The 16,979-nt window shown below is 32.8% G+C and overlaps 1 protein-coding gene across 3 annotated transcripts in view; it reads left to right on the top strand.

Moving 5' to 3' along the window:
• Positions 1-524: 524 nt before the first annotated feature.
• form3 (FH2 domain-containing protein formin 3) overlaps positions 525-16,979 on the top strand; it is a 120,079-nt gene continuing 103,624 nt past the window's right edge. For 2 of the 3 annotated variants that reach the window (XM_076128259.1, XM_076128261.1), the window contains exon 1: positions 525-675. The gene's annotated coding sequence lies outside the window, so the exon portion shown is untranslated. Of the gene's footprint in view, positions 680-16,979 lie in introns of all 3 variants that reach the window. The other variant, XM_076128260.1, reaches the window with a different exon arrangement.

The raw sequence follows: 16,979 nt of genomic DNA on the forward strand, positions 1-16,979 counted from the left end.
AGGAATAGTCTCGAAAAACAGTCGACTTTATTCCTGCTTTTCGCGAAATAAAAGCTTATCCGAAGAAGTACAACAATTACTTATTCATACCAACCTTATAGGTTGCATAATACAAATTCAATAAGTAAAACCCTAAATAAAGCCTACGGATGTAGGAACCAGTATATTTACAGGAAAACTCAATATTTTCTTAACACCCAAGGAAATAAGGAACACATTTTCCGATAGCTATCAAAACATATTAAACATGCCTCGAAGGCTAGAATAACACATCCAATGTAAATAAACGCAAGGCAACCATAAACAAGATAAAATCTACCTCCGCGAGGAAAATTCTAAACTAAAACAAATGCAAAACAAACTTTGGATTATGCAAACACCGCGCCCTGACAAAAGGACTGCAGCCATTGCTACCCGACCGGTTTAAAAAGTCCAGGCGCGGGAGTAGTTTAGTAAGGAACAATGACGGTTAAAATCGGTAGTGTTATAGTATTATCATTTGCACAGTGAAAGTCGACGGGCGAAGGACGCGGCGGGAAGCGCACGACGCCAGTGCGTTGCCGACGCTCGTGACGAGAGCACGTTCTGCGTTCGATATTATAACGAACTTACTACGCGTGTGTTGTGTACGAATAACGATACTGAATGGAATATAACAAATGTCAACTGATTTAAGTATGTCAGTTTAATTGTTTTGTTGTTAATTATGTAATTGTTGTTGCGGAAGTTGAGACAAGTGTTGTGTTTTGAATTTAAACGGTTGGACCGTTGCGAATCTGTTGGCGGTCTCCAAGGCGTGCATACATTAGGCTTTCGGCAAGTTTATGTTTACCTTGACGACCTACTTTTGTCTATAATAATAAGAAACTATGCATATTGTACGAAACCATATTTTCAGGACAAATAACGCAATTGTCACACCAGTTTTAGCTAACTTTTTTGTCAATGAAGTACAATAATTCAGCGGTTCTGCCAAAAGATAAATTTGATAATAATTCAATAACACTTATTTGATTAATTTAATTGTATTTGATCGTGAACCGTAATTTTCCTTTCAATAGAGACGTTTTTTTCTGCAATTAATCGGTTTTAAACTTTTTATACAACTTTAACACCTAACTCTACTTTTTGTTTTTATTGCTTGTTTTTCATAAAGATAGATAACAAATCATACCAAAGTCCTTTTTTTAAGACATCTTAATTTTAAATTTGTTTTTGAATATCTGACGACGCAGTGCGAAGACCTTTGATATTCTAATTAATCGAATCGGATCATTATTATTTTTTGTTATAATTAATTAACATAACTTTTAAGATTGATAATTCATTAATTATTTAAAGCTGGTTTCTTAGTCTGGCCTTTGAACGACATCATAGAATTACGTCTAATTATTTTATATTCACTTGTAAATAAACTCTTATGATACCTACTCGCCTCTTAAAAGCTAATTAACTAGTAGTCTACCCGGAAAGACGACTATTTATAGTTTTTGTTCACTTAAAATGCAGTTATTATCGTAAAAACTAAAATAGCTGCTTTACATCTAAGATGATTTGTAATTCTCAAGTTAAAATGTTATTTTGGAAGAATTTTTAACCTGAGGGCATCTATTGTATCCAGGTAATCAGCCATTCGCAGAGCAGATAAACTAATGTAGAGCCAAAAGTTGCCTGAAATCATAAGTTTACTCAAAGACGCTGTCATAATTTATTTGAAACCATCAATCACTGAAACATCAATCATTTTATACTTACATTTTTAAGTCATAGGGCTATGGACCCTTTAAGTTTATAAATATACGAGGGTCACTATAATCTCTACTCTACATGTCAACAATACTAAAATGCTATTTAAAATTGAGTCATGATTCCAGACATATTCAAAAGGAAAATGTGATCTAAATCATTCGAAGACATTATGCTTATTTCGTGATCGCAAACTGATGATTTGCTCACTGTAGCTGGTCATAATCATAAGGAATTCATCGCCCGTCAATGTTGCTTACCACTTAATCGACATATTAATCGTTTTATAAGTCATCAGTCAAACCTACTTAAATAGAATCTCTATAAAGGCTATATTTACGTAGGCATTTAAGCACCATATTGCACCATACATAAGGCAAGTTGGCCAAGGGCAGGCAAAGGCCGTACACATGTCGTATTAAACACAAATGTAACAAAGAACTATTGCACACGCATTATAGGACATAAATGGATAAATTAGTGATGGATTATTGTGAGAGATATTGTTCTTTTATAAGGCTTTATTCAAGAAATATGAAGTTGTCACTAAACATTCAAAAACGGGGTGGAGCAATATGGCCGCTGCTCGACGTTTTTTTTTATTAGCTTCGCATGATTTGTATTCAGCCAGTGTCACTTTTAATTGGCGCAAAAATGCTAGTTTACGGAGTCTCCTTATTGTTGTAATGGGGTGTGTTTAAAACACATCAATTAGGGCTTAATTAACATTTAATTATTACCCTGACTACAGGCTACTTGTAATTGCTTAATCAAGTGCCAAATGTCGCGACAGTAAGCCTCAATTTTCTTTAATTTTTGCCTCAAATGAAGGAAGAACATTGAAACTTAATCGAACAAGCTGTACAAGGTGAATTATTTACGCGTTACAAGTTCTTATCATAATATATTAATGTACCACAACAGGTAGGTAATTAAGAATTGAGTTTTCTCGTAAAACGACGCATAAGGCTGTAAAAACGTTGACCTTTGCCAAACTAGTATGTAAAGTAAAAGAAAAATAATAAATTGTCAATGATCAATAAATAAAGGATTATCGGTTATCCCCGACGCCATTTTGTAATAAAATTTAAATTATTTCATTAAACAAAATAATTCTATAAGCAGTTTTTTCTTTGATGGTAATAATTAATGATGTTTATACTCAAATATTTTTGCGATTAGCGACATATTGATTAAAAGACGAGTTTTTTAATTATAAATTGGGACCAGAAATGTGGCATTATGGCAAAATATTTTAGACATTTTTGGATGATTTGCAAAATTTATAACGTACCATAACCATAAGAGATAATAGAGTTTTTTGACCTTATTTGAAGAAACACCACTATTTGTCTGCAATTAAAGTAAATTGTATACTTAAACAGTTGTAAAAGATGTCCAGCAAACCGTTAACCTCCCACTTGAAACAGTTATCCTAGTTTAAATCCGACGCACGTGCTTCTAACCTTTGCTTAGTTCTTCAGTACATTGATTAGACGCGTTTTCAAGATAACATCAGGACCTTACTAGAGTTTAGCTATCATATTGACACTGGCAACTGTCAGTTACGTTTTTGAAAATGACTGTTATTTTGGAAACTGGATCAAGGAATAATAATGGGTAGATAATTTTGAATTTCGGCTTCCTCTATCTTATTGTGTGATGAGTTTTACTGTGAAGGGAAATATCGAAACCTGTATGTGTAAAAGTTCTTTACATTCCCTCTCTATCAACAGGAAATTAGGCAATTTGCCTGGTGGACTGTGGTTTGGACCTTCAAGATAAATATTAGCTTGTTCGAAAAGTCATATCGTTGTTTTTTTGTAGAAATGAGAGACATTTTTCAAGTGGTCATAAACTACTGTAAAATTCATCAGTTTATAACTAATTCGAAAGCCTAATAATACAGTAAAGTTTCAGTAGCTCGTAGCACTGAAACTTAGTAATTAAACTAGTAATTGGTTTAATATTGTTATTAATCGGCTTGTATTCTTCTCACTTTATCCATTAAAACATCAATCAACTTAAATTACTATAAATGTCTACTCATCCGTCTTGATTGTTTTAATAAGACCTCTATAGATAGCTCTATAGACTACACTATCTACACTTTATCTCCCAGATAACGAGATAAAGTAAAATGTTGATTTCCTTGATTATTTCATTTTAGTGCGAAAGCGTGAAATAATTGCTGAAATATAACCTCGACATCTATATCAATAAACGCACGATTTGTTTGTTATAGCATAATTTTACGCATTTTTTTGTGTGTTAGTTTTTGATTGTTTTATTTGTACGGTGAAAAAACACCATTATTTTTTTTTTTTTAAAGATCTTCCCAGCTCTTAGCAATGAAAACTTGGTGTGACTTTCGGGAATAGATCACAATATAATTTCGGAATTGACCACCATAGAGCTGCTAGAGATACTATTTAAAAAACACTAAGATGTAGTTACTTACTTGAATAGGATAAAATATTAACAATGTTTGGCCTTACTTTAAAAAACAAAGCAATAAAAACCAGCTGTAGTTGACCAATAAACGATCCAGCAATTATTTCACCAATAATCATTAAAGTTCTCCAAACACATCATAAATTAATTTACAACACCGAAAGAAAGCAAAAATATGTCAACTTTCTTTTACATAACAATCATCTTAGACCTGTTAACCCTAAAACTATATCCGATTTGTATAAAAAACTAACATTTGAATAATTCATGCGGCCCTACGATCGATGACAACTCGACTAAATTAAATAGTATGTATCCCTTCACTAGTTTGACAGTAAACGTGTCGTTTAGAAATGGTCGTGTTATGTCAAACGGGTTTGGTAACCGTGTTGAGAGATGTCAAGCAAAGGGTCAGCTGGTTACTTTGATTTGAGATTTTTACTATTTTTGCTTTTTGTGACCTCTTGTTTTTTAAAAGTTGGTTACTAGTTCAAAGTTAATATCAGCTTTATATTTTTGAAAAATTTTAACTGGTAATATAGCTTTCTTATTTCGTTTTGACTTACAAACCTCCCGTTTATAAGTCAAGACTAACCGACTAATTAAATCGATTGGTGTTTTAGTCGGTAGTGTTTTAGGTCCAAAATTTAGTCGATTCCAATTGCAAACTTCAGATTGTGTTAAGAATATAATTAATAGGTTGTATTGTTATAAAATTTTCCCTTAGTCTCTAAGCTAATAATATAAAATTTTCTTTAGTTGACGGACGAGTTGTATAAATCTCAATTAATTACTAGGCTGCGTATATCCTCTGCGTAATTATTTTGTTAAAATATCACCTAAAAATCGACAACAATCCAGAAAATGTTTAAACAGTTGTATTATTAATCATTATCAAGTAAAAGTTCTTTATTATTCCGATAACTGGTAGTCGATAAACAATCTTTCACAATATATTATTATCGATAACTGTCCTATTTCATTTGTCAACGTGGGTGTTAATTACTTTAAGATAATTTTGTACGCAAATTATTGTTTCCGGTAAACTGCTCTTATTAGATATATTTTCTATCCTTTTCTTTTACCAAGTATATGATAGGGACAAAATACAATCTAGTATCGAATTGACACAAATTATTTGTGATTGATCGTGTCGTTTTAGTTCACTGAATCAAATAAATAAAAGATAGGCAGCCGATATGCTACTCGTCACCGGCGATCCTGTATCACAAGATGTATGGATGTGATTGAAGCAAGGGAAGTTTGTAAGGATCGTACTCAATGGCGTCCTCATGTGTTAGTTGCCACTATAATATGAGATATAATATAATATGCGATTTTATGTTTGTATGTATTCCCGATAGGCTGGAGTTAAAGAGCGTAAAAAATATGAAATAATCTTATTTATAATAACGTGTAGATTAGTAATACCTTGTTGTCTTTAAATCTTCGACTAGCTAATTCCATTATGGTTTAATCTAATGGTTGGCAAAAACCGGCGCGGATCGAGACCGATAGAATAGTTTGGGGAACACCTTTGCCCAACAATGAGACAATATAGTTTAGAAACTATTGATCTCTGAAACTTTCGTAGCGTTATTTCATCAGACTCTATTTACATTTTAATTTCAAAACGTGTAACATCACAACATTTGACCTTAATAAAGCGTAAGGCAGTAAACTCAGGTAAATATTGTAGAGATTACATAATACACCAGTGATAGCGTTATCACGAGATAACAATTATGCAAATGCCGTACACGCGTTTATCAGCCGTAACTGAAAACTATTATTTATTTACCTTCTAAAATATTTTATTCACATGTGTCTTAATGACAACTTATAGTTAATGACACTCGTGGCTAGTTGTGCTCATCGGTCGGTAAACGATCAGTGAGTTAAGCAACCTTGGCGCGGTCATTCTATAGATGGGAGGACGCATATCGGTATTTGAACTAAGCGTCTCCGTCCTTCGATGGGCTGTCCCGTTCAGTATTTCAGTGTAGTTTCATTAATACTCTTAATATTTGTAAGTGTAAATTTCTCCAACAAGTTACATTTCAATTAGTATACGAAATACGTATATCTTTACAAACAGAATGAATCATATTTCACGCTGATTTATATCAAAGAGAAAACATTGGAAACAGCTGTTTTTACACAATAAGTAAGAAACATATATTAGTTACATAATCACGCCTTGTTTGTATGAAGGTTGGCAGAGTATTACACGTTTTCTATTATCTATCTTAAACTAGAATAATTAAGATGCAAAGTCACGTGTAATAGCTAGAATAATAATTGAGGGTCAATAATGCAGTTGCTTACTTATTTGTAAAACATTGCTGTCCCACTGTTGGGGATAGGTCTTCTACCGCGATCATAATGAGTTAATCAAGCTGGTTAATTACAGTCTGGAGACTAACGTAAAACGGGGTGAATAGAATTTGCGGGGTGAATATAAAAAAAGTCATGAAAGATTTTAAGGTTAATATTTGAGTACCTACCTACGTATCAATTCAAGAACTCTCTTTATTTTCTCTATTTTCGATCATCGTTAGAACAAAAGATAACTATTTCCAATATTGTTTTTTTCGTTAAACAATATGAAACTATGACCTAAATGATTTATAAAATATTATAAGAAAAACAAAGTTGCATCGCTATGCAGTTGTTTCTAGCGCAGTGCTAGTTAAAATTCCTTACGAATTTAGAATACATGGAAAGCCGGAAAACTGGAAGGTGACCGAAATTAAAGAAACTAAAACAGTCCGAGTGGAGACGGGTGAGCTTCCTAGTCGTGAAATAGATCAAAGATACAGACTTACGGATAAATTTTCACCATAATTATATTTTAATAACGTTTAATAACTTTTGTTTCGTCACTTTTTTTGGCGCCATCTTACGGTAGTCTATGGAACTTTATGGCTAGTTACTCGTTTTAGTGTCCTCTTTGATGTTGTTTATGGTCCGATTTCGGTAGCCATAGCGTGTTTTAATGTTATTTCTTTTGTACATTTAAAAGATTATGATTTATTGTATTCGTTTCTTGTCTGAGAATATAAAAACTGGCTTTGATTAATATTGTTTGCGTTGAAAACAAAAAATCCAGCGTCTGGTTTCAACTGTCATTCATTCCGTTGTTCTTCAAACAATAGTGAGTCATTGACAAGTGGTATAAAAATAAGTTATTTTTGAAACATAAATACCAAGTGTATCAAGTTTAGGTCGCCATTTAATAAAACGTTGTTTTTGTTTGCTCTATACTTAACTAAATTGAATAAGTGGCCGAGAGCAACGAGATAAAATTATTTAATTAAGTTGTTTTTAAATTAAAGATGGTACCAACAATCATGGAAATAAAATTGACAACAATTCGTATTATCAGACTTATTTACCAGAACTATGAAGACAAAAAATCGATTTCAACACTTCCCAATAACTACCGGTTAGCTAATCTAGCAGAATTTTGACAATGTTTTCATACACTAGCCGTCACTGTATCCATTGCGTAGATTGTCCAACACTTATCATTAGGAGCTGTAAAACTGCAAAATATTATTATGACTTAGTAACTAGCATTTCAGCTCAAAATATGAGCATTTCCAACTCAATTCTCAATTAATCCTACTAATTCCGTCCTCATCACGGGTTCACCTAATTTCGCGGCATAACTGTTTCTATTTTGACATGGCGCGTAACTTCCTGGATCCAATATGGCCGCCATTCGACTGTCACACGCAATTAACAACCGATTTTAATCTCTACCCCGTTATTGTGAGACACTGTGTCGAATAAAAATGCTTCGGAATGAAATTTTAAGTATAATTTAACTGTCTCGGCTATGGTGGGTAAAAATAAATTATGAAGCAATCCACTTCCTATGAAACGGAATGGTTGCGCCGCGTTTTGTATTTTGAAATGATTTTGAGTTGATTTTGTGAATGGTTGTATGGAATGTAATGATTTATGGATTTTTAATGGAAGTCGACTGTCGTAAGAAAGAAACTCATTATTATTTGTGTAATATTGAATTTTATAAATCTGCTTATTGTCACGTTATGGTTACAGTAACATAGAGTTAAAAGACACTTGTTAAATAAATCGAAGCTTCTATTGGAGTCTTATAAAACGTAATTTTATATTAAATATAATATACCTAGTAAGATATCAAAAATATGATAAACCCGCATAAAATTATAGCAGTATTTCAACAAACTAGTTATAAAAACAGCTGATCAATCCTCCACTTTACTTTCGTTCCGTCCAAAAATATCATAGGTACTTTAACTCAACGGAAATGACTAAAAACCCCTGAATAACATCACGAAACTATCATTTATTTAAAAATCACTCATATTCTTACCATATAGAGTTTAATTTCAAATGTTTTTGTGATTACCATTGTTATGGATGCCAGAATCGCAAGACACCTGATATGAATAAATAATATGGTTTTTGAATTGATGTAATAAAGCTAACTCATTGTTCTTGTAGTCGAAGAGACGGTAATAATTCGCGATATGGAATTATTGGGAAATTTATGAATAGGTGATAATATTCTTCCGATATTAGTCGGTTTCCTGTGTGAGTAATGATTGTTTAAGTAGACATTATGATCGCTTAAACGTGCGAATTGATATACGTACTAAAGTATGTATAATACAAAATCCAAAGCGAAGCTAAGCATAGTCTAGGTAGAGAATTTCGAACCAGTAAACCATCGCAATTTTGCTCGCGTGTTAACGGGCGGTTTTTTTTAAATAAGTTAGTAAACAAGTACGTATGTATGATCCAAGATTTCAAGTGCATATCTTCACGACAAATTTTCTAGACAGCATTTTCAGCGGCTAAGCCGATAACACCAATAGACGGACAGACAGGATTGCTTCTTACAGATAGCTCGAAACTTTAATTCCAATATATCTATTGTCAGCGACAATTACGAACACATTGGTCATTGTTGATTAGTTACCTAACTCGCTATAATAAAGACATATTCGGTGATATATTATAATAAACTCTTGATTGACTTGTCAAAAACGAAAGTAATAACCAATCATAAATGTAAACAGTTTGATATATTTATTTATTGATTCAAATTTTCGCAGACTTCATTAAAACATATTACTTACTGATTAAATGTTTTCTACACATAATTTATCATTAGGCTTTCGTATTTTTACCGGAAGTACTTAAACGATGATTTAACAAAAAATATATTTTAAAATCTTTGAGTTTCTGGACCAATGATTACTTTCTCCAATATCAGATCTATTTATTAATGAAGTGTTTCAATTTATATCAATTTGTGTGTTATTTATAGTTCGTTTATAAAACGCTCGGGGCGTTTTTAGTCTGGTTACAAAAACGCATATTTGAAACTAGCTGACCCGCGCAACTTCGCTTGCGTCACATAAGAAAGAATGAAAAAAAAAATCCCCGTTTTTGTAACATTTTTCGTTGCTACTCCGCTCCTAATGGCCGTAGCGTGATGTTATATAGCCTAAAGCCTTCCTCGATAAATGGTCTATCTAACACTGAAAGAATTTTTCAAATCGGACCAGTAGTTCCTGAGATTAGCGCGTTCAAACAAACAAACAATAATCATATTAGTATAGATAATATTAGTATAGATATCTAGTCGTGTCATATTTGTGTCGTATTTTGAATAAAACAATAATTAAAATGAGCCGAATTTTATTGGCCTTATTAGTAAAAACTTGATCAAAGTTGAATATCATAATATAACGTAAATTATTCATACAACATTTTTTCATTTAGAGTTCCTAGTTTGTTCTTCAGATTCAAGTCAGATAGATTCAAGACATCAAATTTTATCCTGTGACATTTTCGCTTTAATTAAACGGGTACACTGTATTTAAAAAAAATTAAACGATTTCTGAACTAATGCTATATAATATACGTACTGTAATTTTTTCAATATCACTGGGTTAATGCTATAAGTAAAACAACCATTAAACAAAGGACAATTTAATTTATATTTTTGTCTCAATTCCGCAAACAAGTTTTACCAGTTTAAGGTCGTAAGCTCTTTGCCTATACAATGGCGATACCGTCAGCCAATGTCATGGATTGATTGATGAGGTGCCAATGACAGGTAGACAGGTTTGATGTCAGTCGAGTTCCTCGTTCGATTCCTGATTGAATACTTTTGGCAATACATCAGCGGTGATGGCAGGTTTCTGATTGAGAAGCCTTTTGTAATATTTTTTTTGGTTTTGAGATTTATGTGAAGAACGCTATACTATACTTATATGCTTTTTGACTTATATGGTGCAATTAATAAGATAATTTACTTTGTTATGGAATAAAGTAGTTTTAATATAGTATATTAGCTTAGCCTTTCTTCCAAATTATGTTGGAGTCGGCTTCCAGTCTCACCGGATGCAGCTGAATACCAGTGTTTTACATGGAGCGACTGCCTAAGTAGTTTTAATATAGTATGAGAACTAATTTCCGAATAGAAATATAAAATGTACCCGCGAGAGGTATACCTATCATCCTTGATATTTTGTGTATTTAGAATAAATAAGTTATCGTTATATACCTGTCTACTTCGCAATTTTTTTTCGGAATTATCTTTCTGAGGGTATTAAAATCGATTGAAGTTTTAAACAGTGTATAGTATTTGGTGGCATTTATGGTCAAATTTTGACCCTATAAAGCAGAAACGAAAATAAAAGTGCGTCATTCGTCAAAACTTCAAGGCAATAAATCTTGACAGTGACCGTGAAATACATAGTGAAAGTGGTGTGTTACCGATCGAGAATCGAACACGTTTACTTTCAGTCCACAATGAAATCAAATTAAATACTTAATGAGTTGTGTTAGGATGAAATGACCGGATATTGGCGGATACTGATGACAGATAGTTAACAAATTAGTTGACTAGATCATTTTGAAAGATAAGTTTATTAATGTTTGTCTGTATAAATTAGTGGCGTATAATTTTGCAAAGTTTAGGAAATCGCGAATAAATAAAAACTAATTACATTAATATTATGTATTTAATAAATTATCTAGCATTAGCAACGAAATAACTATAACTAGGTATCTTCTATTATTTTATACAGTAGTAAAATATGGTTAACTTATTTTTTTCAATTTAATTGTAATTTATCTGTGGAGGTAGCACACGTAATTAAATACGGATTTTTGTCACTTAAACTAAGTACTTATAGAGCCAGACTATATACCTTAGCTGTTCTTTGACACAATTAACATGAAAAATATGTTCAAAAATATTTATCAAAATTATCCCTTAACATGATCAATTAAATACCAAACTGTATATTCTACTACCTAGGTTACCTACAAACAAATACTGTTATTCTTAATTACTTGGGTACGTATTATCTTCTTTCAAGAGTGGTACATTCCTTATAGTCTGCTTAGACATTCATACACCCCATACATTTTGATGGGTGTATTATTATTAGTATGATATTATTATGCATCGTCACACTCGGCGGTGTTACTGCTTTATATCTAACACGAGAGCAGAATTTATTACATGCTGACATAAATATTATATAAACATGTTATTTAATGAGGGTACGGCTATAGAATTAAATATGTTAACGTTCTGAGTATATACGCTAGTTAATTTTGTACATACCTATATGCTTAGTACATACCATCACGCGTGCTACTCCTAGAGTTGCCAGATCCAAGCTGATAATTTCTTGGACATTTGAATCATAGTCTTGGTCTTTAGCATTGTACCTTTGTAAAGACAAGTGTTTTTTCGTTACGCAAAATTCCGAGACAATCCCGGAAATCCCGGCCATCTGGCAACCCTATACACCCGAAGGTGACTAAGTATGTATTAAATACACCAACTTTGCGTCATTTACAATGTAAGGCCTATGAAATAGAGGGCAAGCCTGTAACCATTTGAATTAGGTACTACTACTAGGAAATATTCTAATATAAACTGTAAAGATATGTTACATTGTAATTCAGAATTAAGCAAGTCTAGGTATAATTTTGTACATAGTTAGTTTTGTTTCTATGTATCAGAAAAGATCAATAGCACTTTTCTCGAGCCGGGAATCAAATACGAGACCTAGAAGTCAGCAGTTTACAAGCTTTAGCGTTGTAGCGGGAAGATAAATACATTTTAACCAAATGCCTAAAAGAGTGATTCTCATAGTTTCTCATTCCGTGTAACTTTTTTGTTATGCGTGAGCGCAAGCCGTTGCCATGGCAACTGCACACGTCACTACACATTTGTCTAGCCTAGATGACATCTTCGGAAGGAAGACGTTGTCTGTGTAGGCTGTTTGACAGATTAGATCAGGCAGACTCATTCTAATGAATCATTATATGAGTATGTTTAACTTTATATTCGACAGAACTTAGGTATTTTTATTTAAGAGTAAAAATGTACGTGTCTTCTCGAGGTTTTATGAACTTTTCATTTCAATCAAGTAAGTACTTTCTTGATTGATCTATAATCACATTACTAATACCAGTATCTACGTTCAAAGATGTTCAAAATCTCTAGATATCTTGAATGAAATAAGCACTAAGAAAACTGTGGGTCTTCTCCCAGAATGAGGGAGAGATCAGACCTTAAATCAATTTCTCTAGCCAAGTAACATTATTAACTGTCTATACTTAGATGATTTCTTTCGCCATCAAAAACTCATCCTTTTTAGAACATTCTAACCAAATCCCTTTGAACACTAGGCCTTTACCACAAGCTAACTTCAAAGCTACACTACACCAACGAATTAAGGTCCATATTTGTTTATCAGTGTTGGTAGTGTACCTATTTGGAGATCGACCATGAGTCGCTCAGTTACTCTGTGACTAATCGAGCGAGGTTCACTACTGACCTTACTTGTTGCAACTATTAAATAATGTACTGCAATCGTGTGTAGCTTGTGAAGAGATTTATTTATCTCTTATTAAAAGAAAACTCCCGCACTAAGAATTGCTCTTGTGTCGTGGGGATTCCTACAAACATACAAGCAACGGACACAAAGTACAACCAGACCCAAAACAGTTATTTGTGGATCGAACAAATAAGTCTGAAAGCATCACCATATTTCGATTGCCTCAAGTTATTGATAGTAGCTGCGTTCCTGGAAATATGTATAAGCTATTTATCTATTACAATGGCATTATTCGTGGCATTATTATGTATGTATTTTATATAGGTAAATCTCTTATAACTTGTTTCGATATAATATATGGAAACTATATGTTTACGCTACCTTTAGTTTTTAATGGAGAAAATCTTTTAAAAGTACTCACTGCGGCTAATATAGCTATTCTTTAATTTTTTACGGCGGGCGACATCCTTTCAGAATTCAGGATCCCCTATTTCTTGAAAAAGAAAAGAGCCTGTTATGACTTATGACAATCTGAAAAGTATTTATTCCTTGACAAAACCGAACGTATTACTTCTAGCTTCTAACACTTTACATGTAGTTATCAAATTGTACCTAGGACATAGGTATAGTGCTACCTACGTGCTTTCTATAGTCTACTTTTAAGGCTACAATAATACCTAGACTACAGGGTGTCCTACTTTCCATATCTACAGCGGATGACGTCACACCATGGTGACCATATGCAAATGTTTATGAAACGTACAACCGCTTGTTGAATTAAACATTGCTGGTATAATAACATTGTTTCTGTATGACGGGTTCGATGCCCCACTCATTGTGGAGTAATTCGATAATATTTTTGTAAAGTAACAATGATGGAACAGTCATAATAATATCTTTGTGATAAAGTTTTTGTTTCGTTATGTTTAGACTGATTGAAATGAGTTAACGAATCATCATTAATACTATATTTTTTTATATAACATCATTCATATACCTATAACTTCCCTATTTATATTCCAATACGAATATTATAAACAGTTTACTCCATTTGGAAAAAAATGGCGCAAAAGTATTTATTTTTAAATGAAAACCCATCTCCCAGGATGAGTTAGCGAATTAGTTTGTAGCTCTCCTAAAGTTCTGCGCTGAAACTGCATCATGTAATCAGTAAAACCTTTTCTTTATAATGTCATGGTGTTGCTAATAGAAATAGAATGCTTTCGTGGCGCTGTGGTTGAAGTTGCCACGCCAATACCACTTCGACTGGTGATTGTGAGTTCGATTCCCACACAAAACAATTATTTGTGCGATCGAGAAATATTCTTAGTGCGGGAGTTGTCTATTCAAAAAACAAAGATATACCTAGCTGCAATATGCCATAAATTGATACAAAACCATATACAAGGTATAATAACTTTATAGCAGAGTGCAATGACCTTGAGAACACCATGGTCGGTAGTAGTTTGTACCAAGATTGATGGCTGTCGATGTAATTGTAGTGTTTGTTTACCATGAGGTAATGGGTTTGACATCGATATTGGAGAATGGTAAATATATGTATACAACTAGCTGACCCGCGCAACTTCGCTCGCGTCACATAAGAGAGAATGGATCAAAATGTTCCCCGTTTTTCTAACATTTTTTACCGTTACTCTGCCCCTGTTGGCCGTAGCGTGATGATATATGGCCTTTAGCCTTCCTCGAAAAATGGGCTATCTAACACTGAATAATTTTTCAAATCGGACAAACAAACAAACAAACTTTTGCACTTTATAATATTTGTATAGATTTTATGAGTGTTAAACTGCTTCTGTGGTCTCTATGCGACTGCTAATGGATAATCATGAGGTTCTTTGGTCGATTCCTGAGTTGGTCAAAATAGTAGTGTTTTCGGATTTCTGTTGAAACCCTGTGTTCTTTAGTTAAAGAGACCTTGTTATTTTTAGTACGAAAATTTACGTATTAAAATATTTCCTACTTAAATTGTATAGTATACTAATTACGATTAGACTCGATGAAATTTAAATATTTTTGCACTTACGTAAATAATTGCTTCCTAGGAAAATGAAAAACAGTGAATGAAAGTTTTTGTCCTTCAATATAATATATTACGAAGTTCTTTAGCTAGGCAACACTTTGTACCAACATATCCCAATAATCTATAAGAAAAATATTTATTTTATAGTTTTAGATTTTGAAAATCTTCTAACTCAGATATTTATTCAGATATACCTATGTGTTGACATAATTATGTAATAATATTTCCAAATAATAAATATTATTGTTTGATTCAAAATTACATAACATTTTTCATAACGATATAGCTTTTTAACGTTTTAAACGAAACTTAATAGCTACACCATTTATCTTCCAAACTATAAGCCTGTTAACATAAATAGCGTGAAAATAATATATAGCAATAATATTATTATAATAAATAGCAGTTATTATAACACTGTTTATAGAAAAGCTCATTTAAATGTTAATTTTAGTTAACATGTGTTATTTATTGGTATAAGCCAGTATAAGGTCAAATTAAACACACTTTCGTTCGCCCTTATAACGAAAGCTATTGAGCCTCATTATTTTAGTTCTTATACATTTATTTTCCATTAAAAAGGTTCATCATTTTAGTAATTGTGTTTTGTTCATGATGTATACTCTCAAAAGATTAACTTAGTTTCCGAAGGCCATGCTTAAAAATTATATTTATTGACACACGTAAACAAAATCTTGTGGGAACTAAGCCTTTTTTATTAGCCTTTACCATCTTCAAGTGAGCATTGTATTGGTAAGATTATTATGGTCTCCCTTTTAAACCAAATCTTCAGAATCAAAATCCCTTTCTTTTTCAAAACCCCTCTCCCTATCTTTCTCGATTTTAGTTCCTATCTATCTTTCCTTTTTCTTGACACATTGTTTAGCAACTACCATTCCATATTATCAATGAATAATATAATGATACGATCCACACATAATTGTGGTTGTCTCGGGTCTGGTTGTAAAAAAATATAAAAGTCCCGACACAAAAGCAATTCTTGGTGCAGTTGTTTTCTTTTTGAAAACCATCATCTTAGTGCACTATAGGAGGAGCTCGTGGCTTAGTTAACAACATTCGCGCAAATCGATCTCTGAGGTTAAACTAAGCCGAGGTTGTTCTGTGGATGGGTCACCATCTTATACTAATCGAGTTCCTCCGTAATATTATAATTGGATCGAAACGTCGGGTGATCAAATAAGGTATCCTAACCTTTAATTTTCAATCGCGTATAAGACCCGTTGCATTATAATAATATATTATGTGTACTAGGCGCGTGAGTTCCTCCGTATTTCGGAAGGCACGTTAAATTGTGATCGATTACGTTATCTTGTAACAGGTACAAAAAGCACAAAGCTCGATCATGATCGAGTAGGAACTGGTCGACAGTCGCTGCTGCAAGGTTGTGCGTGGGTGAGCCTTCCTCTACTACCTGTGTCGAGCATGTACTAGTATGAAGCTAGAGAATTTTGTAGTTGATTAACTTTATATTTGAATAACATTGGTTATAGATCATACGCCTAAATTGTAGAAAAAACTAATGGCCGACGGGTACATAGTTACTTAATCTTTTTGTATCCCACACAGAAGGTAGGTAAATGTTTTGACTTCATTTCATATTTTTAAATTTTTAAAGTCATGTTCCTATTAGAATTTATATATCATGTAGAATTGGTTGTATTTTTCGAAGAAAGCTGTAGTAACCGAGTGTTATAGGCCATTTTCTCCCACAATGAAGATAAAGGAATAAATTAACAAAGAATGTGTGTTTTATGGTCATGGGTTTGTTGGAAATAATTATCATGTTCTCCTACGATATAGTTTAAATCTCGGCCAGAGTCTTTTGAATAGGTACTGATAAATACCTCACT

The sequence above is a fragment of the Anticarsia gemmatalis genome, chromosome 21 (assembly GCF_050436995.1).
Source record: "Anticarsia gemmatalis isolate Benzon Research Colony breed Stoneville strain chromosome 21, ilAntGemm2 primary, whole genome shotgun sequence".
In the NCBI taxonomy this organism is placed as follows: domain Eukaryota; kingdom Metazoa; phylum Arthropoda; class Insecta; order Lepidoptera; family Erebidae; genus Anticarsia; species Anticarsia gemmatalis.